Here is a 27,381-nt window from a genome sequence, read left to right as displayed (position 1 = left end):
TATGAGTGTCCCCATTACTACTCTTCTCCCTCTTCCTAAGTTACAGCACCTGTGGCTGCTCACTCTCCCCCATCTCCTTACCAGGGCTCCAGCTGTTCTTTTCACGTTCACCACTCACCTGTACTGATAAACCCTCTTCATCCACACAGCACCCTAGAGAAGGGAGAAGGGAAGGTACCAACACATAGGGGTGCCACATGGCCAACCCAAGACTTTTTGGCAAGTCAGTAGCAGAGCTGGGACTAGATTAGAATGTTGGTCTTCTCAATCGTGGCTCTATGCTCTTTCTACTAAATCATGGTGTTGTTTTTGTTTGTTTGGTTCTCAAATAGGATATTTTAGACAACAAAAATATGCTGGATATGTTCCATTTTCCTGTCTGAAAGGTTCTCGCCCCCCGCCCCGGGACTATGTGCAGCCTCCACATTTGTTCTTGTCTTTTGGCTTCCTGTTAGGTTCGGCCAATGGGAAGCCCTGGAAGGAGAAAAAAGGGTGGGAAGATAACGAGATAGGGTAGCCGTATCCCTGCTCCCTTGTTGCTGGACTAGGGGTTTTAGTCACTGTGTTCCTCCACCCAAGCCTTCGGTTCCTGTTCAGTGTCTCTCTCCTACACCTTTCTTTGTACTCACATAACCACTCTCTCCCCTTACCCCATCAGATCTGAGGATGATAATGGCTCCCAGCTATTGCTAGCTCTTAAATGCTTTCCTATCCCTTGTTGATTTCCTTTAACTGTTCCACTTCTTTGTAAATAGTCATTTCATTAAATTTCCCTCAATTGCCCCACTTACGGGTGCCCTCCCTTTCCTACAACAACTAGGAGTGAGACAGAGGGTTGAGAAAGAGCCTTCTGAAGTTAATTCTCATCAGCCATAGGCATCTATTTCCTGAACTCCTTTGTTGTCCTCAAGTTTTTAATGGATATATTTCACATCTTGTAAAATATGCTTACTGTGGTGGAGCTCCTGAGAGATGAACAGTACCCATAGAATTCCATCTTTCCCAACACTGACATGTCCTATAGAGCCTTTTGTGGGATTTGTACCAACTTCAGGGAGAAAATACCCCCTACACACATAAAGAAACAGGATGGGCATTCATGGACAGGAACCTAACTTCAGGGTAACAGAAAAATGATGGATTAGTGAAGGAAGGCCCTCCTGGACCTGTCTTTGGGAAGACTAGTCTTGGTCCTGTACCTAAAATTGCACACAAGCCCTTTAGTTTTAATGATTAGGTCCCCAGTTATAAAAAATGGTATTTGCCACTGAACTGGAAGTGCTTGTTTTTTTGTGGTTAGCCTGAGGCCATGGAACTGCAGGGTCTCTTTCAGGGAGGTCTCCATGGTATCTAATTTCAGGGCCCCTCCCACTGCCACAGTAAACACCCTTGAAAGGCCCTGAAGGAATGTTCCCAGTGACCACCTGGGGATCTCCTAAAATCTGTGGGAGGCTCCTAGGCATAGTGGTTTCAGGGTCTTCATACCACCGTCATCCAGAACCACATCTTACTCCTCCCCACACTGTCTGAACTGCTTAAAAAGTGTCAGTGAATGTGACTCCAAACAGCAGAGGGCCATTTAAGCAGAAAGCCTGGACAATGTCAGTTTGCCATGATCATGGCCCACTCTCTCAAAAGACTGCTACAAGACCATCACCTGGTTTAGCCATTCTAGCCCAGATAACGCCAATGTTATTGTTATTCTCTGCAAAACTATTTTAAGTTCCCCAAACTTTTCCAAATCCTCTATTTCCTTAGATCCACCTTGCAAATCTATACTCTTGGCAGGATAACTACTGTTATCCTGTTTTTACAGAGAGATGAGGAAACTGAGATCATGATTTAAGTTCTCAGAGCTAGCTGTTGGCAAGACTGGAATTAGGAATCAGATCTGCCTATGTTCCCTGCCATCCCACTCCCTCTTTTTCACTACATTACCTTTCATCCATGATGTTTGTATGCACAGTTTATCAGTTTTCTTATTGAAAATGCTTCTAACAATATCTTAATGGTGTTCTTATTCTTGCTACTATGATATAAAATTCCAAATAAGTTGTGTATTCAAAAAATTTGTATTCTTTAAGTTAAAATTTTTATTTACAATGCATTTTACCATTGCAAGTTTGAAAATACTGTGGTTAGAGTTTCAAAGTGGCCCACGAAACCCAAAGAGAGTAGAAAAGGTAGTACTAGCAGTAGTACTAGTACTACAATCTACTTTCCTAGCCTACAGCAAGAATCTCTGCAAGTCCACAGCCCTGTTGAACTTGAAGCTTCCCAGAGGGAACTGTAGGTTCACTGAGGATGAGGTGTCTCCATGTCACAATGCCAGCAGGGGGCCCCACAACAGCTTTCACAAAGACTGGCTTCTGCTAAGTCAAGTATCGTAAGTGGATAACCAGCCTCCCTAAGTCAGATCCAAGCTTCCTGCTTTGAAACCCTCCCACTCACAAAGCTGTGCATATCATGTGTCCTGGCACTAAATTAGCAAGGAATAAAGAAGCTTCATTGCTGTTGATTGTACTTCCCTTCTGTGATGGGGCCAAAAGGAATTACTTGTTGAGAGAGCTGGCACCTCCTCTAGAGATGCTGATTGAGTGTAGAAGAGATATGCACGAGCTGTGGGAGGGAAAGAAAGAAGGTATTTCCATTTAGCACTGGTTTTCTTTTCATTTCAGGGATGGTCACATTAGAGAGGTGAAGTTCAGACATAAGCTCCACACACTCCTCAGTGTTCACAACCTACATGGAATCTCAAGAGCTGAGAAGAGTCTCAAGCAATCCTCTCTCCACATCTGCACCAAAATAGAAAAACAGCTCTTCAGTATTCCTTGATCATCAATAACGTACCCAACACTGTCCTAAGCCCTGAAATATAGATAAAGGAGTTTCAGTCTGTGTTCTTGAAGAAAGTGGTTTTGAGATGGGGCATCAGATAGAAAAATATAATAAAGGGAAAATAATTGCTATTTTTTAACCAAACCTGCCTTCCAAGGTCATTCTGGACATGTACGGCTCTTTGTTTTTCCTTCTGAGTGCTTCAGTTGATGTGCTTGAGCAAAGGTGGACACAGATTCGAGTTGAGGGAAAGGAGGAAGGCAGAAATAAACATAAGAAGGTGAAAATAAATTAGATTTCTTGGAGCTAATCCCAGAGGGAATAGGTGAGGTGGAGGCAAGAGAGTCAGGGACAGAGAGAACCACTAGTGTGGCTGGTGCTGCACCTGGAGCACAACGTGGGAGGCAACTTTGGAAACATCTGCTGGGTGAAGTGGCTGAAGCTTTTAGAACTGAGATGTCCAGTGTCCACTTTGAAATTGTTTGCATTGCTGCAGAGCAAACTGCCTCCCCACCTCCTTCCAGTAAAATTTACTCTGCTAAGGTTGCCTTGTGTGAGTAGGGGTTTTGAAAATACGGAGGAAAGGCCTGCATTTCCTCCTGTTTGGGCTGAGGTGGTGTAGCACTGACTCTGGCACACACAGTATGGTGACAACCCACAAGCCAAGGATGCAGCCAGCTGAGCTCAGTGTGACTTCAATCCGCAGAAACCCTCGGGACAACGGGGTGTGGTATGAACTCACACCAAACACAGAATTGGAGGTTTAAGAAGATTTTCTGAGTTCTAAATGAGAAAGTAACCCTTGTTGTCTATTCTTCTTTCAAAAAAAAAAAGTAAAATGTTTAAAGTATTTTAATAGAGGTTAGGACATAATATTAGACCTTAGGATGTACTATTACTACCATATTGGACCAAGAAACTAAAGCAGCTGGGTGCGGTGGCTCACGCCTGTAATCCCAGCACTTTGGGAGGCCGAGGCAGGCGGATCACAAGGTCAGGAGATCGACACCATCCTGGCTAACATGGTGAAACTCTGTCTCTAATAAAAATACAAAAAATTAGCCGGGCATGGTGGCAGCGGGCACCTGTAGTCCTGGCTACTCAGGAGGCTGAAGCAGGACAATGACATGAACCTGGGAGGCGGAGCTTGCAGTGAGCCTGGGAGGCGGAGCTTGCAGTGAGCCGAGGTCACTCCACTGCACTCCAGCCTGGGCGACAGAGCGAGACTCCATCTCATAAAAAAAAAAAAAAAAAAGGAACTAAAGCAACAAAAGAAGGGAAGTGGGGTTGAGAAGGGCTTCACAGAGGGGGGAAAATTAAAGCAGGGCTTGGAAGATGAATAGCATTTCACCAGTTTGAGAAAAGACAGCAGGAGAAAGGAACAAGGAAGGCTATTTTAGGTAGAGTTAAGTGCTTATGTCAGAGTTTCTGTACCTTGGCACCACTGACACCTTGGGCTGAATAACTCATTATTTAGGGTGAGGTCCTGTGCATTGTATAATGTTTAGCAGCATGCCTGACCTCTGTCCACCAAATTTTCAGTAGCACATTCCTGTCCAGTTGTGACAAACAAAAATGTCTCCAAACATTGCCAAACCAAATGTCCCCTGAAGAATAAAGCAAATGGCATGTTTGGGGGATAAAGGGCAATGAAGTTGAAACCCAGTGTTCATAGACAATGGTGGCCAAAGATAAGGTTGGCAAGTAAGTTATGACCAGATGGTGGAAGGAGACTAAATGCTTGCCATGGAATTGCCATAATTCTCTATGTCCTGGCAATTCAGATGTGAATTTTAAGCAGAAATAACGCAGTCTAATCTGTGTTATCAAAAGATAACCAGAAGTCATATAGATAATGACTTAGAAGGGCAGAGAATTTAATTAGACAATTGCTATGTCCTGTAAGAAAACAAACACAGCTACCTTGCTTCTTTGTCACTTTGGTCTGCAGAATGGTCCATGACTGTCCATGACTATTACCCTAAGAACTTTCTCTTAGGCCCAGCCAAACTTGCCCAGCCTTGACTCTGCACTAGTAGCTTGTTCTGAAGGCTGAGAACACCTGTAGCTTTGACCCCCTTATTTTAGCAACCATTCTTGAAGCAGCCAGAAGTTCACACCCAGAAGCCCTTTGTTTGTTGTGTTGTTGCTAACAGAGCCTGAGGTCTAACAGGGGTTTCCAGGGTGTGTTGATTAGCTATCTGCTACCAGGGGAGCCAGGGACACAATGTGCGCAGGGGCTGCTCAGCTTAGGAGCCCACAGTCAGAACTGGTAGTTATTTAAAGCCTCCAAAAGTAGTGTCAATGTCGCTGCGGCAGGTTTTTTTTTAAAGGTGCTTTAAGGGGCCAGGAGTAATGGCTAGCTGATTCTTCCACTTTGCCTTGCTAATTTGGGATTTGGGTTGCAATTATAAACAGCTGTTGCAACATCACCAGATTCCTAAGCACAAAAAGGGGTGACAGAAAATCTGATTTGGGCCTGTTCAAAATTTTGATAATTGAATTTTCTCCCTTGGGAATGAGACCCTATGGGTAGTAGGCTCAGAACTCCTATCACATTTGAAGCAAATAAAATGTTCCCTGATTGCGAAGAACACTTGCGTTCGATGAATATGTATTGAATACCTACCATGGTCCAAGCTATGAAGACAGCTTATTAAAATCCCATGCTGTTAGAGTTTACAAAGTCACCTCCAAATATGGCCCACAAACGAGTCCAGTCCTTCATTTACTCATTAAGTTATTTAATCAGTTATATGTTGAGCACATCTTCTGTGCAGGCACCATAGTCCTAGGTCTAGAGAAGCTTATAGGCTGGATTAATAAACCTAGAGGCAAAAAAAGAGCTATTATACAATGGGGTAATGATTATAATGGATCTGTCTCATATGTGGGTTGAATAGACAGGTCATAGAGTTGAAGTTCTAAAACTCTTCCTTGGAATCAAGGACAGCTTTACAACATGACTGGCTCACTGAGAAGCTGAGAGCAGGTCTGTTTTTGTATACCACTTTATTTCTGGTGCTTTGTATAGTGGCTCTCACATAGTGGGCACTCAAATACCTGTTAAACAATTGAATTAATTAATAATTAATTAATGCTGACATTTGAAGAATCCAGATGGTCTTGGCACCAAGAAATAGTATGCTCAATTCTAAAGTCCTTCTAAATCATCTGGTGATCTGAACCATCCAATGGTCTAATGCCATTAGAGGGGTACCTTCAAAAATGCCAAGAACCCTAATTTCTCTAATAAGCTCAGATTAAATTTGAACAGCCAAGATACTCATGAGAGTGAATGTCTTTGAAATAATGCCTTAAGGCAACAAGTTTGTCATTTTGATCTTATTATAAAGCAAAGGAACATTTTCCTTGATTATCTTGTCCTTCGGAAATGGAGCAGGAAAAACAAGCACGTAAGTCCTAATGTTCTGGAAAATACAAAATGGAACTCAAAAGTCTCAGCATTCTTCCCCTTGGTTTAGAACCAACAGAACCCTCAAGGTCTTTTGCAACAAAACTCCACTCAAAGTTAGGATACTTTACATCCTAATCCTTGTCGTGGAGAAAGCGCTAATGTAGTGAAAGCATACTGGACTGGGAATTATGAAGCTGTAGAGATTCTTGCTTTTAACCCCAGGCAAATCTCTTCTCCTTTTTGTGCTTTAGCTTCCTTCTCTACCCTATCTCAATATCTTGGTCGCAGTGAAGCTCACCTGAGATCAGGGCAATGAATGTTTTGCAGAAGACCAAATGCTTTACAAATGCAATTCAACCCAATAAAAAAAGTTTTTTTTTTTTTTGGTTTTTTTTTTTTTTTTTTTGAGACAGGGTCTCACTTTGTTGCTCAGGCTGGAGTACAGTGGCACAATCATAGCTCACTGCAGCCTTGATCTCCTGGGTTCAAGGGATCCTCCCATTTTAGGCTCCCAAGTAGCTGGGACTATAGGCATGCACCACCACACCCAGCTAATTAAAAAAAAAATTTGTAGAGACAGAGCCTTGCTATGTTGCCCAGGCTGGTATCGAACTTCTGGAGTAAAGAAACCCTCCCACCTTGGCCTTCCAAACTAACAAATATTTATTAAGCCCTACACTGGACTATTTAAGGAGGAACAATGAGAAGAACTAGACTCCATCTTCAGCTAGCTTGCAAGCTATTTAGAAAGACATGCGTGAAAATACATATCTATAATGCCTGGCAGAGCTGGGTAAGTCCCGTAATTCCGAAAGGCCATTGAAAATCTTCAATGAGACTGATAAGAGACCCAAACAGATCAGATTAAAAATACTTTCTATAATTTTCTATTGCTGCATAATAAATTACCACAAATACAGTGACTTAAACAAACAACCACTATTAATGTCACAATTTCTGTAGGTCAGAAGCCCAAGCACAACATAGCTAGCTTCTCTACTCCGGGCCTCAAAGGCTGAAATCACTGTATCATCTGGGCTGCATTCTCATCTGGATCTCGTGGTCCTCTGGCTCACATGGTTGTTGGCAGAATTCAGTTGCTCCGTTCTTGCTGACTGTCAGTGGGGGTTTCTCTCAGCTGTTAGAGGCTGCTGTTACATCCTAGAGATCTCCCTCAGATCCTTGCTACCTGGGCCTCTCCATCTTTAAAGTCTCGTATGACACCCAGACACCAATCTAAATATTGTTAGGCAGATTCTTTCTTTACATGGTTAATGTATTTTTCTGATTGTGATTATCTGAGATCTTAAGGAATTGAAATACTTCATCAAGAAATATAGAGCTATTATCTAGGTGAGCTAATATCAGTGTGAGTTATTCAAACTTAATGTTATCCAGAGAGAATCATCCAACCTAGTCCAACTTTCACATCAGGCTAAACAAAGAAAATGATGACACATGTAGGAGCGCACTGAAGTGGTTAGATAAGGCTGCTTATAGGAGGAAGCCACTGCCTCGGGGGCTCTGTCCACTTTCAGAAAAGCTTCTTAACAACTAAGGAAGGCAGTGTATCTACATATCCCTAGCTCATTCTACATATAAACACACTAGGTGGGAAACTCTTCTTGACTCAATAGGGAGTGCTTAATCAGCAATTGAGCATTATCAGGTGTTCTGTTTAATAACTATTTACCGAGTATTTATTATGTGTCAAGTACTGAGTCTGCATGCTAGGAACACAGAGGTGAATAAAACCTGTCATCACCCTTAAATAACTCACTGTCCAATGTGAACATATATACTCCATTGTTAGGATAGAAAACCTTATTTTACTTTTTTAGAGAAAACTAATTGGCTGATAATGGCTACCCGAAGTACTGGTTGAGAAGGATTCAACCAGTGGACAGAGCTGTGAAGCTTTCATGTACAGATACGAAAATACTGTGATTACTTAACAATTTTTGCCATGTGAGGAAACAGGGAAAATAGCATAAGCACGCAAGCCACGTACCTCCCAACTCCGTTCCTTTAACTGCAGTAAATGATATTAAAAGCCCATTATAGGTTCTACTTTCAATTGTCACATATTATTTATACAACTATACTGTGTTTTCATTATCCTCCCTAGTAATTACCATTGTGTTTAGTAATCAACACCACTGATTTACGCAAGTTACTTTCAAGTCAATCACTCTAGCACTTAAAAACAATAGCTTTGAATGGGGTTATTTCCTGGGAGAATGTTAAATGTTTCCGGGTTCAGATATCCAAGGAAAGGCGGCTCCCTGCATGTAAGGGAAGAGAATGAAAGTTTTCTGGCAGCTGGACCAAGATAAAGTGTTCAAATAAGTGCTATAGTTGGTAGGGAGTGAATGGGAGTAACTCACTGTTTCCTGCCTGAAAGTGTACTGTTGGATGCATTCAGCTGCCTAAGGCAGCATGCTTTTAATTACTGATATAAATCCTGATAGGGTCCCTCAAGGGATCAGAAATAACCTTTAGCCATTCTGTCTGCAAACAATAGCAAGGCTGCAAAGGAAAGGTAGCTGGTGCAAATGGTTGCACGGGAACTCTGTTATGTCCAATTTATTGTGTAAGCTTCACACCCCTGAGCTGGCTGCCCACACATCTGGGTTCCAATCCAAGATTTTTAACCTACGAAGACAGACTCTAAAGTCTCATGTCTCAGCAGTCTAAAGGCTGAACCTAAATCCTGGAAAGGGATGAAAATAAAAGTTAGACATGATCGTGGACAGAGCTGTGATTTTGTGCTGTAACTGAAGGAGAGGAAGTGGGAGAAAAGATCCACTCCTTAGTGTATACTTTGTACCAAATGCTTTAGTTCTCACTCTAAATGTAAAGGGGTCAAGCTTTTAGGTTCAGATAAATGGCTTTTGAGGACATTCTCAAACATGGGCCAAGAAAGAGACATGGCATCCCTTGTCGACAGTTGTGGAATAAAAACCCTACAAGGAAGATATCAGATGCACCATCTGAGAAGGGAGGCAAGTCAGAAACAAACAGATCGTATGAAATCTAGACACCAATCTAAATATGGTTAGGCACAAAAGCAAGTTCAGGTTTGCAGATTAAAATGGCAGGGAGCCGTGAAAGCTCTTGCCAGATTTTCTATCTCTCGCCATCCTAAATCTGACTCCTAGAATCCCAGCCAAAGCCAGAAGCGGCCTCCCCATCTTCATGTGAGAGAAATTCAGTAGGTATTTGGCCCTGTCAATGTAAAAGCTTTTCAATGAGACTGCAACTTTATCAAGGAGAATGATGAAATGAATGAAGACATATGCTTGTCTCACGAACAAGGTCAAACTTGCTTTCCCATTGCATTTGACCTGGGGTGGTTGATATTTCCTCTATTAAAATCTTGGTAAAGATTGAATTTATTTTCTTCCTGAGGGAGTAATCCTTCAAAATAAAAACAACAACAACAAAAGACAAACCAATTTTAGAAGAAGAGGAATGTGTGGGAAGAAGACTGTGAGAGCTATGTTTCTTTGGAGTTGATTCTCTTAGGCTTTAGTCGGGGACTCATAAAGTTGCCTTTCATCTTAAATATGAAAAATATAGCAAGTTCACCCCATCTATCATCAGTTCCAGGGAGGCATGTGTTTATGAAAAGAGTTTATTAACTGGATGTCACTGGATTTTCTGGAAGAAAATATGGTATTCTCAATTTAGGAACTCTCTGTTCATTTATGCCCTAACTAGATAAAATCTGCAATATTAATTTTGGTAAACAGAAACTCTAACTCTACATTGGACAGAGATTCAACCTATTACCCCACCTTTGAAAATAAAAAAAAAACATCTCTTTCCTCAGGCATAGAAATTTGCAAGGTACAAATGTCTTTATAACTGCCATCAAGTATAACACTCAGCCTAATCCCCACGATACAAAATAAGTAAACTGGGGTTCATTCAGGCTAAAAAATGACTATTCAAGGTCACTTAAAGCTAGAATTTTAATTCAGTTCTTCAGACACTGCTATGGTCTAAATGTTTTGTGTCCCATCAAAATTTACATGTTGAAATCCTAAGCCCCAATGTGATAGTATTAAGGAGTAGGGCCTTTGGGAAGTGAGTAAGTCATGAAGACTCTGCCTCATGAAAGCCATTAATGCAGTTATAAAAGAGGCCTGGGGGAGTTTGTCACCCTTCCACCACTTGAGGACACAAGTAAAAGACCCTGTTTATGAGGAAAAAGACTCTCACCAGACACTGAATCCGCTGGTGCTTTCATCTTAGACTTTCCAGCCTCTAGAACTGTGAGCAATAGATTTCTGCTGTTTGTAAGTTACCCAGTATTTTATTATGAGAGCCCAAACAGGCTAAGACAGACCCCAAGTCTGGAGCTCTTTCCATCACACCAGAGAGATCTTCAGAAATGTCTAGCATCCCATCTTCCATCTCCCTGGGAACACAAGCAATTAATGAAATCTGTATCTTTGCCATTTGCTATTTGCACTAAATAAAATGGAACTGGGTCCTTTCCATTGAAAATTAAGTGTGAATTGAAGAGCTGATTTCCATTTAACTGCAAGCAGAAAGAGAAAAGATTGACTTCACCTACAGCTGCATGGATTTACAAACTATAAGGCAGAGAAGGATGAATATAGATCATGAGCATGCTGAGATCATGGTGCTTGGAAAGATTTGTGGTGGGTAAATCCACAGAATGTGGCATCTAGCAAACGGAATACTTTTGTTCTTCAGGTCCTAAGGACTTATACAAAAACCTACACAGATGTTATCAGGGGCCATTTATGCACTTTCAGTTATCATAGTAATTCATGTTCAGAACAGTCAGCCAACTTGGGTGGACACAGGCCCAACTGGGTGTCCTCTCTTACTCTTGGGCTTTGGAGGGCTAAGTCCAAATGACTTTGGAAACCACAGGCACGTGCCCAGTCTCCTTGGAGGATGCCAGCCAAGGAGCCAGGCCTTGGACACAAAGGGAAAATGGGGAGATGGAGCCAACAGCCAGCTGAGATGGGACATCCTTTGGAAGTCTTCACTTGCCCCATGGCTTGCTAAGTACAGGCCCACACCTTGAAGGACTGCAGTTTTCCCAGAGAGCCCAAGCCTTACTGGTGGTAATAAGACTCTCAGCCTGCTGGGAATGGATATAGGTAAGTTATGCATTTCCCTTATCCCTGGGGTAGGTAGGGATAGTCCCACATGATGACTTACATATCTGATCTTTTGCCTGGGGGACCCAAGAATATATTTCCTCTCCAGTGGCAACAGACCTAGGAAACAGAACTGAGATATACATATCAAACCATCCCTTCTCATAATTGCCAATATTACCTAGATGCTGATAACTCCACAATGTTTATCTTCCATCCAGACCCTTTTTCAGCACTCTAGACCAGGAGTCAGCAAACTTTTTCTGTAAAGGGTCACAGTGTTTTAAAAATATAAAAAGCATTCTTAAACAGGCTCTGGCCCTGTTGGCCCTCAGGCCATAGCTTGCCAACCACTGCTCCAGATCTCCTCTACCCCATTCCTCATTCCTCCCTCTTCTCCCTAGCTCATCTGCTTCTACCATCTGCCACTTATTTTTTGCTTTTCCTCAATAGCAGTAAATCTTCAAATCTGAAAGCAGCATGATTTTTAGAGGTACCACATGTCATGCCAGGACACGCTAAATAAAGTTGGGTGGTTGTATTAGTCATCTGTTGCTGCGAAGCAAATTACCCAAAATTTTGTGGCTTAAAATAAAAACTAACATTTATCATTATCATCCCTGACAGTTTCTGTGGGTCAAGGACCCAGAATAACTTAGCTGACAGTTCTGGCTCAGGGTCTCCCAGGAGACTGCTGTCAAAATATTGAACAGGTTGACAAGCAGATCCTAAAATGTATATGGAAATGCAAACACCTAGAATAGACAAAACAATTTGAAAAAAAAGTTAGAGGAATTTCCCATCCTAATTTCCAAGCTTACTTTAATAAAGCTGTAATTATCAGGAACAATGTGGCACTGTTCCATAAATAAATCCTTAGATTTATGGCCAAATCACTTTTGACAAGGGAGCAAGGCACTTCATTGGGGAAATGGTAGTTCAGAAATGGGGCTGACACTGTAGGGTGACTATAGTTAGCAATATTATGTTATAAAATTTCAAATAGCTAGAAGGAGGATATTGAATGTTCCCAACACAAAGAAATGGTAAATGTTTGAGATGCTATGTATGCTAATTAACCTTATCTGATCACTACACATTATATACATCTCAACATCACTGTGTATGCCAAATATGTGCAAATATTATATGTCAATTTAAAAAATTAAAAATTAAAAAAATTTAAAGTGGTGCCAAGGAAATTGAACTTAGACCCTCACCTTATACAATACACAAAAATTAACTCAAAATGGGTCACAGATTTAAATGTAAGTGCTAAAGCAATAAAACGTTTAGGAGAAAATATTCAAGATCTTAGGTTAAGCAAATAATTCATAGATACAACACTAAAAACATGGTCCACAAAAGAAAAAAAAAGTATACATTGGACCTCATGAAAATTTAAAACATTGGCACTTCAAACAAAAGACACCACTCAGAAAATAAAAAGACAAGCAACAGACAGAGAGAAAAATATTTGCAAAACACTTATCTGATAAAGGACTTGCATCAAGAATTTACAAAGAACACTTCAAACTCAACAATAAAGACAAACAACCCAATCACAAAACAGATAAAAGATGTAAACAGACATTTCACCAAAGAAGATATATGAATAGCTAACAAGTGCATGAAAAGATGTTCAACATCATTAGTCATTAGGGAAATGCAAATTTAAACCACAGTGAGATACCATTTCCCACTCACTAAATAAGCTACGATAAGTTAGACAATTAATAATAAATGTTGGTAACAATGTGGAGAAATAGAAACACTCATACACTGCTGGTGGGATTATAAAAGGATGCAGCATCACTGTAGAAAACTTTTGCAATTCTTCAAGTAGTTAAACATAGTTATATTGGGAAAACGTGCACAAAAAGACTTACGTGTGAAAATTCATAAGAGCAAAAAAGTAAAAATCCCAAATGTCATCAATAAAATAAAATGTGATATATTCATAGAATTGAATGCTATTCAGCAAAGAAAGAAAGGAACAAACTACTAATAAACACTACAATGTGGGTGAACCTCAAATACATTATGTTAAATGAAAGAAACAAGACACAATTGACCACATGTTATTATCCCATTTATATGAAATGTCTAGAGAAGGCAAAATTATAGATGCAGAAAGTAAATTAATGGTTGCTTAAGGGGAGATGAGGGAAGGGGTATTATTATAAATTAGCATGAGGAATATGATTGAGAGGATGAAATGTTCCTAAATTGATTCATTGTGATGGTTGTATCACTCAATAAAGTTACTAAAAATCATTGAATTGTAACACCTGAAGCGGTTCAATTTTATAATATGTCAAATATACTCCACTGATGCTGTGACTGGGTGGGGATTTAGTCATTAGAAGTCTCAACTGAGATTGAAAGATTTACTTTCAAGGTGGCTTACTCACCAGGCAGGCAAATCGGTGCTGGTTGTTGGTGGGAGGCTTAAGTCTCTCCACAAAAAAGGCTCTACAAAAGGCTATTTGAGGCCAGGAGTGGTGGCTCACTCCTGTAATCCAGCACTTTGGGAGATCAAGGTGGGAGGATCGCTTGAGCCCAGGAGCTCAAGGCCAGCCTGGGGAACATAGCCAGACCCCATCCCAAAAAATTTTTTTTTATTTAAATTTTTTTAAATGCTGCTTGAATATCTTCACAATAAGGCAGAGCAGAACTCAAAAGAGAGAGTGCCAGATGTCATCTGTTATTTTAATGACCTTTCCAGAGTCAGAGCCTCACATCTGCTACATTCTACTCATTGGAAGTGAGTCACCAAGTTCCATCCTAAATTCGAAGGGAGAAGACCTAAGATGCACCTTTTGAAGTGCGGCATGTCGAAGAACTTGTGCACCCATTTTAGACCCTCTTCCCTCAGTCTCCCATCAGACCACGAATTGCTTATATTCATCCCACATGCAAAATACACAGACTCCCTTCCAGGGCATCTAACATTTTCATCCCATTACAGCACCCAGGTCTAAGATTTTGTCATCTAAATTGTGTCCCAGTGCAAATGAGGCTCCCTTGGGTATGGTCCCAGAAGATCAGCTGCTCACTCAAGTACAGTTCCCTTTGATCTATACATCTGTGAACTATAGAGACAAGTTTTTCCACCCCCAACACACAATAGTGGGATGATATAGGATGATCGTAATAGACTTTCCCATTCAAAAAAGGTGGGGGGAAGGAGGCTTACAGGAGTATCCATACATAGCAATTCTAAAATCGATTAGAATACATGTTAGCAGTTCCTTGATTAGGCTCTAGGTCTAATCCATGGTTCTTGGAGTATTATCAAGAGCTTTTGGGCTCTTGATTTCTGGCCTTCTTTTTCCTTGAAAAAGAGCTCAAATTTGCAATTGACTAGTATTCTCAGGCTATTTGCTGCTTATAGAAGTTTTGGGGTTCAGCTGATTTTTTTCATTCCATATTATCTATTCCCCTTTCACTCTAAGCAAACAGTGTTTCTGACAATGTTATTATCTTAACAATGTTGTGAGTCTTCTGTAAATTTTATTAGGCTTTACTCCATTAGACAAAAGCCATACTCACAAATGTCTTCGAGATCTGCCTTTCTCTACCTTTGGCTCTGATGAAGTTCCTGAGGGGCAACAGCCTTAGAAGCACTATTGTTTGATGAAAGTGTCCTTGAAATTTTTTGAGATCTTAAAGAATTTCATAATTCCAGGCTCCGCTTCATATTTACATGATGTTTTCCTGGAAGTGCCCTAGATTTGATCTTGAAACCATACCTTGATTTTAGCATTGATTTCCATTTGAAGGGCTGGTAATTTTAAAAGCCAGCGACTTCTGTCCTTTTTTGCTTATCAGTCTTTCCTTCAATTTATCTCTTTCTAATTACATATAGTATCTCTTTTAGCAATGACAATCATTATTATTGTTACTATTACAATCATTAAATTAGCTGAAAGTTCAGAGCTGAAAGCATTATGCTAATTGAATCTGATCAGTATAAATTATGTATTGAGTTCTGACCCCAGAGATTTTCCTGAATTTTATTATCTTGATAGTCAAATATTAGACATTTTATAGTGCTTTAAAATTTACAAAGGCCTTCTTAAAAATCACTATCTCTTTGTTATGATAGGTGTAATTTTCTTTAGTTTTATTTATTCATTTCCTACGTCATAAGTTTTTCTTAAATTCTACTCATAGCCCTTTTCTTCATCTCCATTTTCAAGTCACCATAAATTGAAGCCATTTGAGTTCTCCTGGAAATGGATACAGGCTTTGCCAATTCCAGGAATTTCTGATTGATCAAATAACTTCCATTATGTCAAGTCAGAAGAATTTTAAAGTAAGAAGAAGCAAATCCTCAAAGACCACTATAATTTCATAAATGTCTTAAATGGAAGAGATAGGGAGTGCTTTTGGTTTAAAGAAAACAAAATTAACCCATTAACATGTTTCCTTAAAACTTTAGAAATCCAAACTCTGTTATAAGCCACATATTGAGTTTGCTGGATTCAGAATAAATTGCTTATTAAACAGACACAATAGAAATAGCCTCTTAAATTTAAATGGTGCCTGTATTAGTCAGTTCTCACACTGCTATAAAGGACTGCCTGAGACTGGGTAATTTATAAAGAAAAGAGGTTTAACTGACTCACAGTTCTACATGGCTGGGGAAGCTTCAGGAAACTTACAATCATGGTGGAAGGCAAAGGGGAAGCAAGGCATGTCTTACATGGTGGCAGGCGAGAGGGAGAGACAGCAAAGGAGAAACTGCCAAACACTTATAAAACCATCAGATCTCATGAGAACTCAGTCACTAACACGAGAACAGCATGGGGGAAACCGCCTCCATGATCCAATCACCTCCCACCAGGTTACTCCCTCATCATGTGGCGATTAAAATTCAAGATGAGATTTGGGTGGGGACACGAAGCCAAACCATATCAGTGCCTTAAAATTTCCCAAACACTTTTACAAACATTCAAAGCAAAGTACACATCTAAATATCTCTGGTTAGGTGTAATGGTTCACACTGTAATCCCAGCATTTTGGGAAGCCAAGGAGGCAGGAGAATCATGCGAGCCCAGGATTTGAGACTAACCTGGGCAACATAGGGAGACCCCATTTCTACAAAAAAAACTAAAAATTAGCTGGACCTGGTGGCACGCCCTGTAGTCCTAGCTATGCAGGAGGCTGAGGAAGGAGGATCTCAAGCCCAGGTGGTCGAGGATGCAGTGAGCCACAGTCATGCCACTACACTCTAGCATGGGCAACAGAGAAAGGCCCTATCTCAAAAAATAAATATCTCTGCTTCAGTGCTATATTCCCTCATTTTAAAGATAAAGAATCTGAGAATCAACCAGGCCGTAGAACGACTGTAAGTGGCTTGCCACAGATGCCACAATTAGTCAGGCCCACACCTTCTGACTTTTCCTCAACTCTGCAACTCAGATTTTGGTCCCAGGACCAGCAGGCTGCAATCCCGGGAAGCTTATAAGAAAGGCAGAATCTTAGGTCCCACTCCTGACCCTGAAAATCAGAATTTGCTTTTTACCACCACCCCTGAGAGATCCATGTGCACACTAAAGATTGAGAAGGTGCACTACACCATGCTGCTCCACTGTGACTGGACTCTGTCCTGCGAAAGCCTTCTTCACCCTCACAGTAGGAGCCATCTAGCCTCTCCTCTCACCAGGCACAGCCAAGAGCCTTCTTAACTTTATTCCTTTGCCTCAGTTCCAGAAATCCTGTAATATCTCAGAACCCCCTAGTCCCACTGCCCTGACTCCTCAGCAGTTAGACCCTAAGCAGATACTGGAAGTCCTTGTGTGGCATAATCCCTATATGAATATGAAACTGGAGAAGAGAAAGGATACATCTTAGAGCTTGGCAGATCATGAAGGAGACCAGGTCTTCATGAGTTAAAACAACTCTGAAAAATGGTTCCCCTCATTTATCTTCCTTCTTTTCCCAAGAGACTCTGGTCACAGCCACAGAGTACTGAGTTGTATATTGTAAAGGAGAGGTGTGGGCCCTGCCTCCAGGGGTTCATTTAAAGGTAGATGCACCTTCTAGCCCAAAGATGTAGCCTGGCCATAAGACTAGTGTAACATTTTTATCACTGACTGAAACTTGAAGTGCATCTGCTATCATGTAGGGTATTTTATGTTTGTTATGTCTACGTGAAAGATGTTATTACCTCCATCTAGCAGGTGGGAAACCTGAAGTAAAGTCATTTGCTCGAGATCTATAGATAATGTCCACTTTTAATAAAAGCCAGATCATTTTTACCTCTTAGCCCGTTCTAAGGCCTGATATATACCGAACCATGTGATAAAGGATTTCCATAGTAGATTTTTTTTTTTAACTGAGAACAATCAAATCTCCCCTTAAAAAGGGAACTAGGCTTGAGTTAGGTCCAGAGGTCTGGGTTGGAGTTCCAGTTCTGTGCTTTTTTTACCCATGTGACCTTGAGTAGACATCTTCACCAATCTGATTATGTGCTACTTTATCTGAAAAGTAAGGAAGTCTCACGTTTACCTTTGTCTTAAGGCTGTTTTAAACCTTAAGCCAAATAATAAGTCTGCATGTGCCAATCATAATGCCTGGCACATACAAGACATTTATACATTAAAACCTAATTCATACCTACAGTTTTGCTTTGTTTGTTTTTTGAGACATGATCTGGCTCTGTTGGCCAGGCTGGAGTACAGTGGTGTGATCTCTGCTCACTACAACCTCTTCCTCCCAGGCTCAAGCCATCCTCCCACCTCAGCCTCCCAAGTAGCTGGGACTACAGGCATGTACCACCATACCTGGCTAATTTAAAATAAAAAATTGTAGAGATGTGGTTTCACCATGTTGCCCAGGCTAGTCTCGAACTCCTGAGCTCAAGTGATCTGCCCACCTCAGCCTCCCAAAGTGCTGGGATTACAGGCGAGAGCCACTACACGCAGCCCATACATACAGTTTATACATTTATTGGGATACATTTCTGATTCTCTCCCATCCTCCATGCTCCAATCTTCATCTTCCTCACCCAACTGACAGTGGCCCAAGATAACATTTTCCCATATATCTTAGTTTCATATTTGAAAGGTTGATGGGTCTCTCCTGGCTTCAACATCCAGGCCAGGGACAAAAATCTCTGGCCCACATGTGATGGTCCCCAGACAAGAGAGGTAACTGGATTCCCACTTCACACAAGTGATGAACAAGTAAGAGGCAAAGTGGAGTAACAACATAGTAGTCTGAAAAGTAGACCTCCTGGGTTGCTCTGCCACGTACTTTCCAAGACTTGTGGTCTTGGAAAGGTGCTAAGAATTTTCTGTGGCTCAGATGCTTTTATCTCTAAAATAGAGGTACAGTTTAATAATAACAATACATTCCTCATAAGGTTGTTATGAGAATTAAATGAGACACATCACATGTAATTGCTTAGCCTAGTGACTTACACATCCAAAACATGTTGGCTGTGGTTTTTTTTGGTCCCTGAATTGGAGGCACCCAGAGGACTTAGGCTGTATGTGACTCTGCCCGTCTCTGTGTGAGAAGTGAATCTGTGGGGCCCCACAGCAGCCAGGGCTGCTAGCTGCTTACACACTTTCTAGAGTAGTACTAAGTACACTTTTATCCTGCAGGTCAAAAAGGAGGGACTCTTCAGCCCACTCCTTGGATCTCCTCAGGGTCATCTAGAAGGAGATTGTTTTTATCTCAAAAGAAACACTCAACTGTTCCTCACCAGGGGAAAATATACAGGCAGATTTCTGGTTAAACATGTCAAACTCAACACATATTTACTTCCCTGCCCTTTCAAAACCTTAATAAAATGATGGTAATGGGGGAAAAGGTGAAAACTCATAAAGACAAAGAGAATAGAAAAAAGGACAATAAATTTTTTTAATGTTAACATTTTTGAAGATTAAAAAGGATAATTGTGTGGTTACTGATTTACTAAAGAAGAAAGTGAAACCAAAGACTGCTAAGAGAAAATCAAAATAAGCTAAGCTGATTTGGAGTCTAGAAAGGCTCTGGAATTTGAGATACTAGATACCTCTAAGAGCAGAATTGAGCCGTAAGACTGAAAACAGGATGGGTTGACAGTCTGTATATAGGGCAGTTGATTCCCCTCACCCTCTCCTTACTCCTAAGCAACGAGGGGAGTTCCTCCCCAAGCCAGACTGAAAATTGGAGGCTGGATCTCTGGAGCAGTGAACCACAGTAGCTATGAACTGCGGATGTCAGGTGCAGATGGGAGCAGGGTGAAGTGTCATACCAAAAACAGGACTATAAAAATGAATGTCTGCATTTTGCTTGGTAAGACTCTTAGCTCCTTTTGACTCTGTAGCTCCCAGACTGTCTCTGTCAGACAGTCTTAAGATACTCCCTAGACAGGATGTAGATATTTCTGCTCTCTGGGCTGATCCCAGAAAAGCACCTACAGATACTAACATTTCATCTGTTGAAAAAGCTGGCCCAGGCCTGATCACCCTATCATGATGCCTAGGAGTCAACATACTTGCCCTTTGCACCCAGAGTTCCTTGTCAGCATCTAAGCCAAAGAATGCCAAAAGTTTGAGAAGAGTCTCTAACATAAAAGACAAATTGACGGAAAAATAATAGGAAAAAGGGGGAATTTGCATGGAGCAGAAGAAAACCAAAACTAACAAACTGCAACCTCCATCCTCAGATAATATGAAAAAATATTGTGTCTATAGAGCAAGAACTGATGAGTTCAGGGACGAGTTCATGGAAATACACCAATATGGTTAACTTTTTTGTTGCTGTTAAAAGTCAACTGAAGGGTTGGAAAATAAAGTTGAGAAAATCTAAAAATCTAAGGAAAAATCAGAAATGGAAAAATATGAGAGAAATATATAAAAATTAGAGGAATGAGTGCTATGGTAGATTAAAGATGGCTACAAATTTTTTGCTATTCCTCTCATTGAGAGGTAGAGTCTAATCCCCTGCCCTTGAAATCGAGCTGGTCTTAGTGATTTGCTTGACCAATAGAATTTGGTAGACATGATACTGTGGGACTTCCAAGGCCAGGTCATAGGAAGCCCTGCAATTTCTATCCAGGCCTCCTGTAATATCTAGAACCCAGACATCATCTCTGAGAAAGTTCAAGCAGTGCCATGGAGTCTCATGTGGAAAGTACCAAAGCCCCCAGTCAAGAGCCACCACCACCCTGCCAGCCCTGTGACTGACCCATCTTGGAAGCAGATATTCTATTCCCAATGGAGATAACCCAGTGATGCCACATAAAGCAGAGAAAAAGCTACGCCAACTGAGGAGTCTCTGAATTGCAGACTTGTGAGCCAAATAAATGATTGCTACCGTTTTAAGCTACTTAGCTTTGAGATGGTTTATATCAATAGATAACTGGAACAAGAGTCAACATTCGACTGATAAGAATTTTAGAAAGAGAAATGGGGGGAAAAAGAAAACAATAGAAGGAAGGAAACTTTCAAAATACAAATACAAGAGAAATTCCCAGAACTAAATGTCCAGATTTAAACCAAAAGAAAAACAAAATACTGAGTGCCCAACAGTAGCCCAAGATACATCATCCTAAAATTTCAGAAACTAGGCTAAAGAGAAGATCCTAAAAGTTTCCAAAGAGAAGGGAAAAGCAACATACAAGTATTAGGAACCAAACTTTTGCGTAGTAGTGCTGGGAGCCAAAAGACCATGAAGCAATGCTTCAAAGCTATTGGAGAAAGTAATCTGAACCCAGAATTCTATTCCCAAACTATCGATCAAGTATGAGGAGAGAATAAAGACATGGTTGTACATGCAAGGTCTCAAAGATATGTTCTGTCCAAAGACAGAATAAATCAAGAATGAAAAATTCCTGACATCGAGGACACAAAGATGAGGCACCAGAGATGGGAAGCAATTCCCAGGAGAAAGATGAAGGGCAAACTCACTGTGCCTGCTGAGTAGCAAGCCCAGAGATCCGGCACTCTAGTGTGCAGAGTAGGGGACTCAGGGGCTGGGGGAGCAAGGTGAGAGGAGATGGAATCAGTAGGTTTCCTGGTGTTTAAGCCTTATTGAAAGGACTTTTGCAGTTCTGACAATGATTTATGCTTCAGTTATGGTAGGTAATTGAAAAATGAAGCAAACACAAAACGTTAAAGAAATCTTTAATTCTAAGAAAAGCAAAAAGTTATAGAGGAAGGAAATGCAAACACTATATTCTACAGACTTAGCTATAATAATGCTTAAGTGTTTGTGATAATGTAAACATAGACTGTTTAACCCAAAATTGTGAAATTGGGATGTGATCACGTTGTAAGAATGTAGGAAGAAAAGCATGTGTGCCTGGTGTAGGGGACAGTTCTAAGAGAGCTGAACTGTCTTGTGCCCAGGTAAGAGATCATTAGCTAACATCTTAAAATGAAAAATCAAGAGAAAGCAGTCTACACATAGGATTTGCTTGTAAAGCAGTGCAGTTATACTTAGATCGATATGAGTCATAACAGTCTTTCTCAAGAGGATTTTTCTGGGACAGCAGGTCAGGATGAGGACGAGGCGAGTGAGATGCCCAGGGCTCAGACCTGAAGTGCACAACCCTGAAAGTGAGCACTTCCTTACGTCTTGTACCCTAGGCATCTCACTTGCCTGACCCTGGTTCCTGCTCTAGGAGAGAGCACTGGATATCATAAAGGTGATGGTAGAAAGAGCAAATTGTGGAAAAGATATGGAAAACATAGAGGTAAGGAGGCTGAAGATTATGTACAACATCTCCTAAGGGATGGATTGAAGAACGGTTCTTTAAGTGAAGCCTGAAGAGATGATAAGCCTTTTTGCAAGGCAAAGAGAAAGGCATTCTAGTTTCAACAAACAAAACCAAAGAAATGAGGATATATGAACACCTGGGTGTGAGGTTGGGAAAAAGTGAACATAACTATAAAGGTCAAGTGCAAGCATCTAATGGAATCCTGCTACACATTACAGATGCTAAAACACTATCTTGCATTCTTAATACATGGTTAGATTCTTGAGAAAGAATTTGCTTAGAAAGCAGAAGGAACTAATTTAAGCATACCCTGTAGTTGATTGCCTTTCCCTCCAGGTCTGAAAAACAAAATCTAGAGATTTCAATTTGTCAGCATCAGTTAACTGATAATATTAGCCCAGAGAGGGACTTGTCTTGAGGCATTTGGCATGAAGAGCATCTAGACAGATAAATAGATAGATAGATAGATAGATAGATAGATAGATAGATAGATAGACAGATAGATAGATAATGGTTTGGCTGTGTCCCCACCCAAATCTCATCTTGAATCGTAGCTCCCACAATTCCCATGTATAGGAGGAACCTAGTGGGAGGTAATTGAATCATGGGGGAGGGTCTTTCTCGTGCTATTTTCATAATGGTGAATAAGTCTCATGACATCTGATGGTTTTATAAAGGGCAGCTCCCTGCACACAATCTCTTACCTGCTGCCAGGTAAGACATGCCTTTGTTCCTCTTTCGCCTTCCACCACGATTGTGAGGCCTCCCCAGCCATGTGAAACTGAGTCCATTAAACCTCTTTTTCTTTATAAATTATGCAGTCTTGGGTATGTCTTTACCAGTAGCATGAGAACAGACTAATACCTATATATTAATATATATGAGATGCTTCCACTGAGAATTGAGTTTTATGAGTTTGCACAGTGGAGCTCGGTAGACAAGAGCTTGCTGAGAAGAGCTATCTCCCTTGCCATGAGGAGCACAAGGTATTAGGTGCCAATGGGCTCTCCCAGCTCCAAAGCCTGGTTCTCAAGAGTCCCTGGGAAATAGATCAGGAAGTTTAGGTAGGAGAGGCTCAGAATTTGCGATGACTGATGATATCATTGTGAAAACAACAAACATTTAGCCCCAGATCCTCTAAAGAAATGGAAGACAATGTTTTGTTTGCCTATTGAATGGCTTAACATAATATTTTCTCAATCTCGGTCCCGTATCAATTTCTGACAGTACAATTGAGGGCTGATGCAGGACTGCATTGTCTCCAGGGCCAGCCAAGGAAATTGGGAGTTTGGTCAGTGGCTGTAAATATCCTCTTGGTATTTCACTTTGTTTACTCTGAAGTACTCTCTCAGAGGCTGAGAGGGTTCTGGGACACACTGGCACCAGGTTTTCAGTGGGAAAGATCAGCTGCTGAGATAAGGGTTGGGGTCCGCCTTGAGACGTGCCATGAAAAAAGATCTGATTTAGCCATTAAATCCCTAGAAAGGGTGGTGAGTATGACTATAACAATGGGGTATTCAGAAGAACACTTGGAAGGCAGGAAAGGGATTTTCAAACATAAATGCAGCAGAGTCTTATGGGAGTGAAGTGTCACTCCCTCTTCTTACTGGGACACTGACCAAACTTCAGCAAGAAGACTCTTAGAAGTAGGTTCCTACTTTCATGGCCAAGAGATGGCAAAGACCAAACACTAAAGCCAGAAGACAGCAAAGTCTGCTGATGATTTGTTCCCAGTGGAAGTTTAGTCCTGATCCACATGATTCACCATTGGTGGTCCTGGCTGAACTTAGGGGGAATGAGCTCACTGATCCTTTTTGTTTTTAAGTGTCCTAACAGACTTGCCTACTCCAGAAGCAAGGTCCTTGGCAAAAAAGAAAAAAAGAAAAAAGACAAAGAGAGACATCAGCACATAAAGAAGTCAATGGAAAAAAACATGTGCACACACAAAAAACCATATGTAGAAGGAGAAAGAACCCTGGAGATACATTCACCAAGATCTATGCAGGGCAGCAGAAGGATTCACACATATCCTTACTGGGTGGTCCACCGTAAGTCCAAGAGATACTCTAAAACTACACACATACACACATGCACGCATGTGCACATGTACACACACACACACACACACAAACCCCAAGAACTAAATTAAAGGGATTATTCAGTATCTGCAATTCTTCAGTTTGAAATCTCTTGTTTGTATTTAGTGTGGAGTGTTTTCCCTAAAGGATATCCTGTTTGAGATTAGTATTGGCTGGTTCCTTTTAACATCCCTAAAGAAACATCCAGGGAAGCTAAATAAACCCCCACCCCTCCAATAGCAGGCCAAATGATTTGTCTAGAGGGGGTCAGAGAGAAAGGGTTAACATGAAGCAAGACATATTCTCGTCTCCTCCTGCAGCTTCCTGCTATAACCCAGAATCCCCAACAGCTTCCCAAAGTGAGAAGGAATCTCGATCTCAATATCGGCATAATCCAGGGAGGCAGTGTGGCATTGAAACTGAACCAATATAAGACTCATTCCTGGCTTAGCTACTGTTCAAGCAAATCTGTGCCTCAGTTATCTTGCATGTAAAATGAGCATAAATGGACTTTTCAAAAGGCCATTGGGAGAAATCAAATGAGCAAATGTATATAATGGCACCCTATAGTTTCTAATGTACTTTAACTCACATTATTATACACATTTCTCCCATCAACCTGAAAATATCATATTGACTTCATAGAATGAATGAACAAATGAATGAACAGCTGAAAAAATAAAATGATTAGAAATACCATTTTTACCACTTAACTTGGCAACAGATAGTGTATTCTTTATATGCTAAAAAATAATGTTATTGTTGTTATTTTTATCAGATTTAAAATATCAAATTTCTCAACCAGTGTTCCTATTGCCTCTTTTTTTAACAACATCCCTAATACTGCATAGGAAGTAGAAATTAAGAACTACAGTGACAGATTCTACGTAGCCCGGTAAGTGTACATTGCTATTTTGAAGGTTGTATCTCCTTCAAGTCTTTTTTTTTTTCCTTTCTTTCTTTTTTTTTTTTTTTTTTCTTGAGATGGAGTTTCACTCTTGTTGCCCAGGCTGGAGTGCAATGGTGTGATCTCAGCTCACCGCAACCTCCGCCTCCTGGGTTCAAACGATTCTCCTGCCTCAGCCTCCTGAGTAGCTGGGATTATAGGCATGCGTCACCACACCTGGCTAATTTTTTTGTTTGTTTGTTTGTTTTGTATTTTTCGTAGAGACGGGGTTTCTCCATGTTGGTCAGGCGGGTCTTGAACTCCTGATCTCAGATGATCTGCCCACTTTGGCCTCCCAAAGTGCTGGGATTACAGGCGTGAGCCACCACACCTGGCCTCTTAAACCTGGCTTTTCTCACTTTGCCCCAGCCATTAGCTTAGACTTTCAACATAGTCTACCTGGATTACAACAGAAACTGCTTTTTTCTCTGCCTTTGGATTTCTTTCTTTCTTTCACTTTCACAGGGCTAAAGCCAGACAATATGTCTATTGTCCACCACCTCAGTCCCTTCAGCATTCCTCATGATATCTATGCTGAGTTTTATTTAACAACTTTCACTTTCCCAAATCATGCTCTCTACCTCTGAGTTTTTGCCTGAAATGAAATTTCAAAACCCCTTTTCACCTTTGCATGTCAGGTTTCAGGTCAGGTGTCTGCTGCCGTGGAAGCCTTTCTAATACTCCCTCTGTGTCATCCATCTCCTCCCAAATTCTAGAAGATGCCCATGCTGTGTAATCTGGAATAGACTGTGGGTATCTTTTTATCATAGCATGAATTCCATGGCACTGAGATTGTTTTTTTCCAGATTTTTCCTATTTATGAGCATTTTAAGGAAGGGGATTATGTCAGACATCTTTTTACATTTTGAGACCTTGCCTAGTCCTGGCACAGTATAAGTCCAATGTATGTTTCTTGTGAATAGGCAAATACATGAAAGGACAAATCTGGCGAGGTGAAATTATTTACCAAATAGTGGCAATTTGCTTGTTTGGAGATTTTTAAGATAAGGTGAGACAGCTATCCTTTTAGGGCGCTTTGAGGTACAGATTTGGCAGAGGTGGGGGAGACTAGATGGTACCCACATCCCATCTGGTCCTCTGCCTCTACGCCTCAGCCTGGCAGGGGGGGAAATTTTCTTAAGAAAGGGAGGACACAGAGTGAGGGGAAAGTAACTGTTGTTGGGCACTCAGCACACCCCCAGGACTGTGATGGCCTAAATATACTATTTTGTTTTTGCAATAATCATGTGAGTTTGGTGTTTTTAATCCCCTTTTTATAAATGAAGAAACTGAAATTTAGAGAATTTAAGTAACTTTCCCAGATCGCATAATTCCTAAGTGACTCAGCTAGGATTGAACCCAGTCCTTTTTCCGTGTTTCTGCAACGGGAGCTTAATTATTCTCTTAGTTCAATAGTGTTTGGGTTACACAAAACAACAGGATGTGCCTAGGGCACATCTTCCTGGGACGTTTTGCTTAAAATTTTTGGAGAAAATATTATATCTGTGCTCAAAAACCACAAAATTAAATACATAATTTGTATAAATGTTTAGGATGAAGGGAGACATAAAACATTTTTCAGATCTAGGGTTGGCTGCTCTGGGATGGACTTCCAGACTGCTAGTTTCTATACACTCCTGCTCTGAGGCCATCAGAACCACTGTGCAGAGAAGTTTTGAGATGCTCTGGAGGACTGTCAAGAAAGCAGCAGAGGATGCCAAGAGTGAGGATGAGTTGATGACACCATTGCCCTCCAAACTGTGGGACCTACTGCTGCAGAAGGGGCTCCCGCTGGGACACTCATGGCCCGGGGTGGAAGAACAAAACAGCAGGAGCTCATCTGGGAGCTTACCGGCTTAAGCTTGTCCAAGAAGACATTTCCAAACCCTGGGCCCAGGACATCTCCCCTTCCAGAATGAGCAGCAGACTTGAGCTCTGGGTGTGCTGTCTTCCCAAAGGGATGGAGCAAAGCCAGTGGTGTCTGGACCATCCAGAATGAGAACATTGAGAAGAAAAGTTTGAAATATCACTTTTTAAGCTGAACTCAGATGTTTAGTTAGCAAATAATCTTCTACTGGAGTTCCTTTTTCGTTAATATTTCATTGGTCACCTTACCCTTTGAACAGAGTCAAACAATTATCAAGCCAATCTAGGACTTTAATTCTAATTGATACCTAACAAGTGTATGCCATATTTATTCCACATTAAGATGCAACTATTTTTCACATTTTAAC

General features: G+C 40.9%; 1 long non-coding RNA gene across 1 annotated transcript in view; it reads right to left on the bottom strand.

Moving 5' to 3' along the window:
• LOC104002935 (uncharacterized) overlaps positions 1 to 27,144 on the bottom strand; it is a 38,127-nt gene extending 10,983 nt beyond the window's left edge. Inside the window, exon 1 of the long non-coding RNA XR_008540503.1 lies at positions 27,000 to 27,144. This is a non-coding gene — a long non-coding RNA (uncharacterized LOC104002935). The remainder of the gene's footprint in view (positions 1 to 26,999) is intronic.
• Between the last annotated feature and the right edge of the window lie 237 nt (positions 27,145 to 27,381).

Source organism: Pan troglodytes, chromosome 19, assembly GCF_028858775.2.
Source record: "Pan troglodytes isolate AG18354 chromosome 19, NHGRI_mPanTro3-v2.0_pri, whole genome shotgun sequence".
NCBI lineage: Eukaryota > Metazoa > Chordata > Mammalia > Primates > Hominidae > Pan > Pan troglodytes.
The sequence above is the reverse complement of the archived record's forward strand: the minus strand, read 5'-3'. Positions and strand labels throughout refer to the sequence as shown.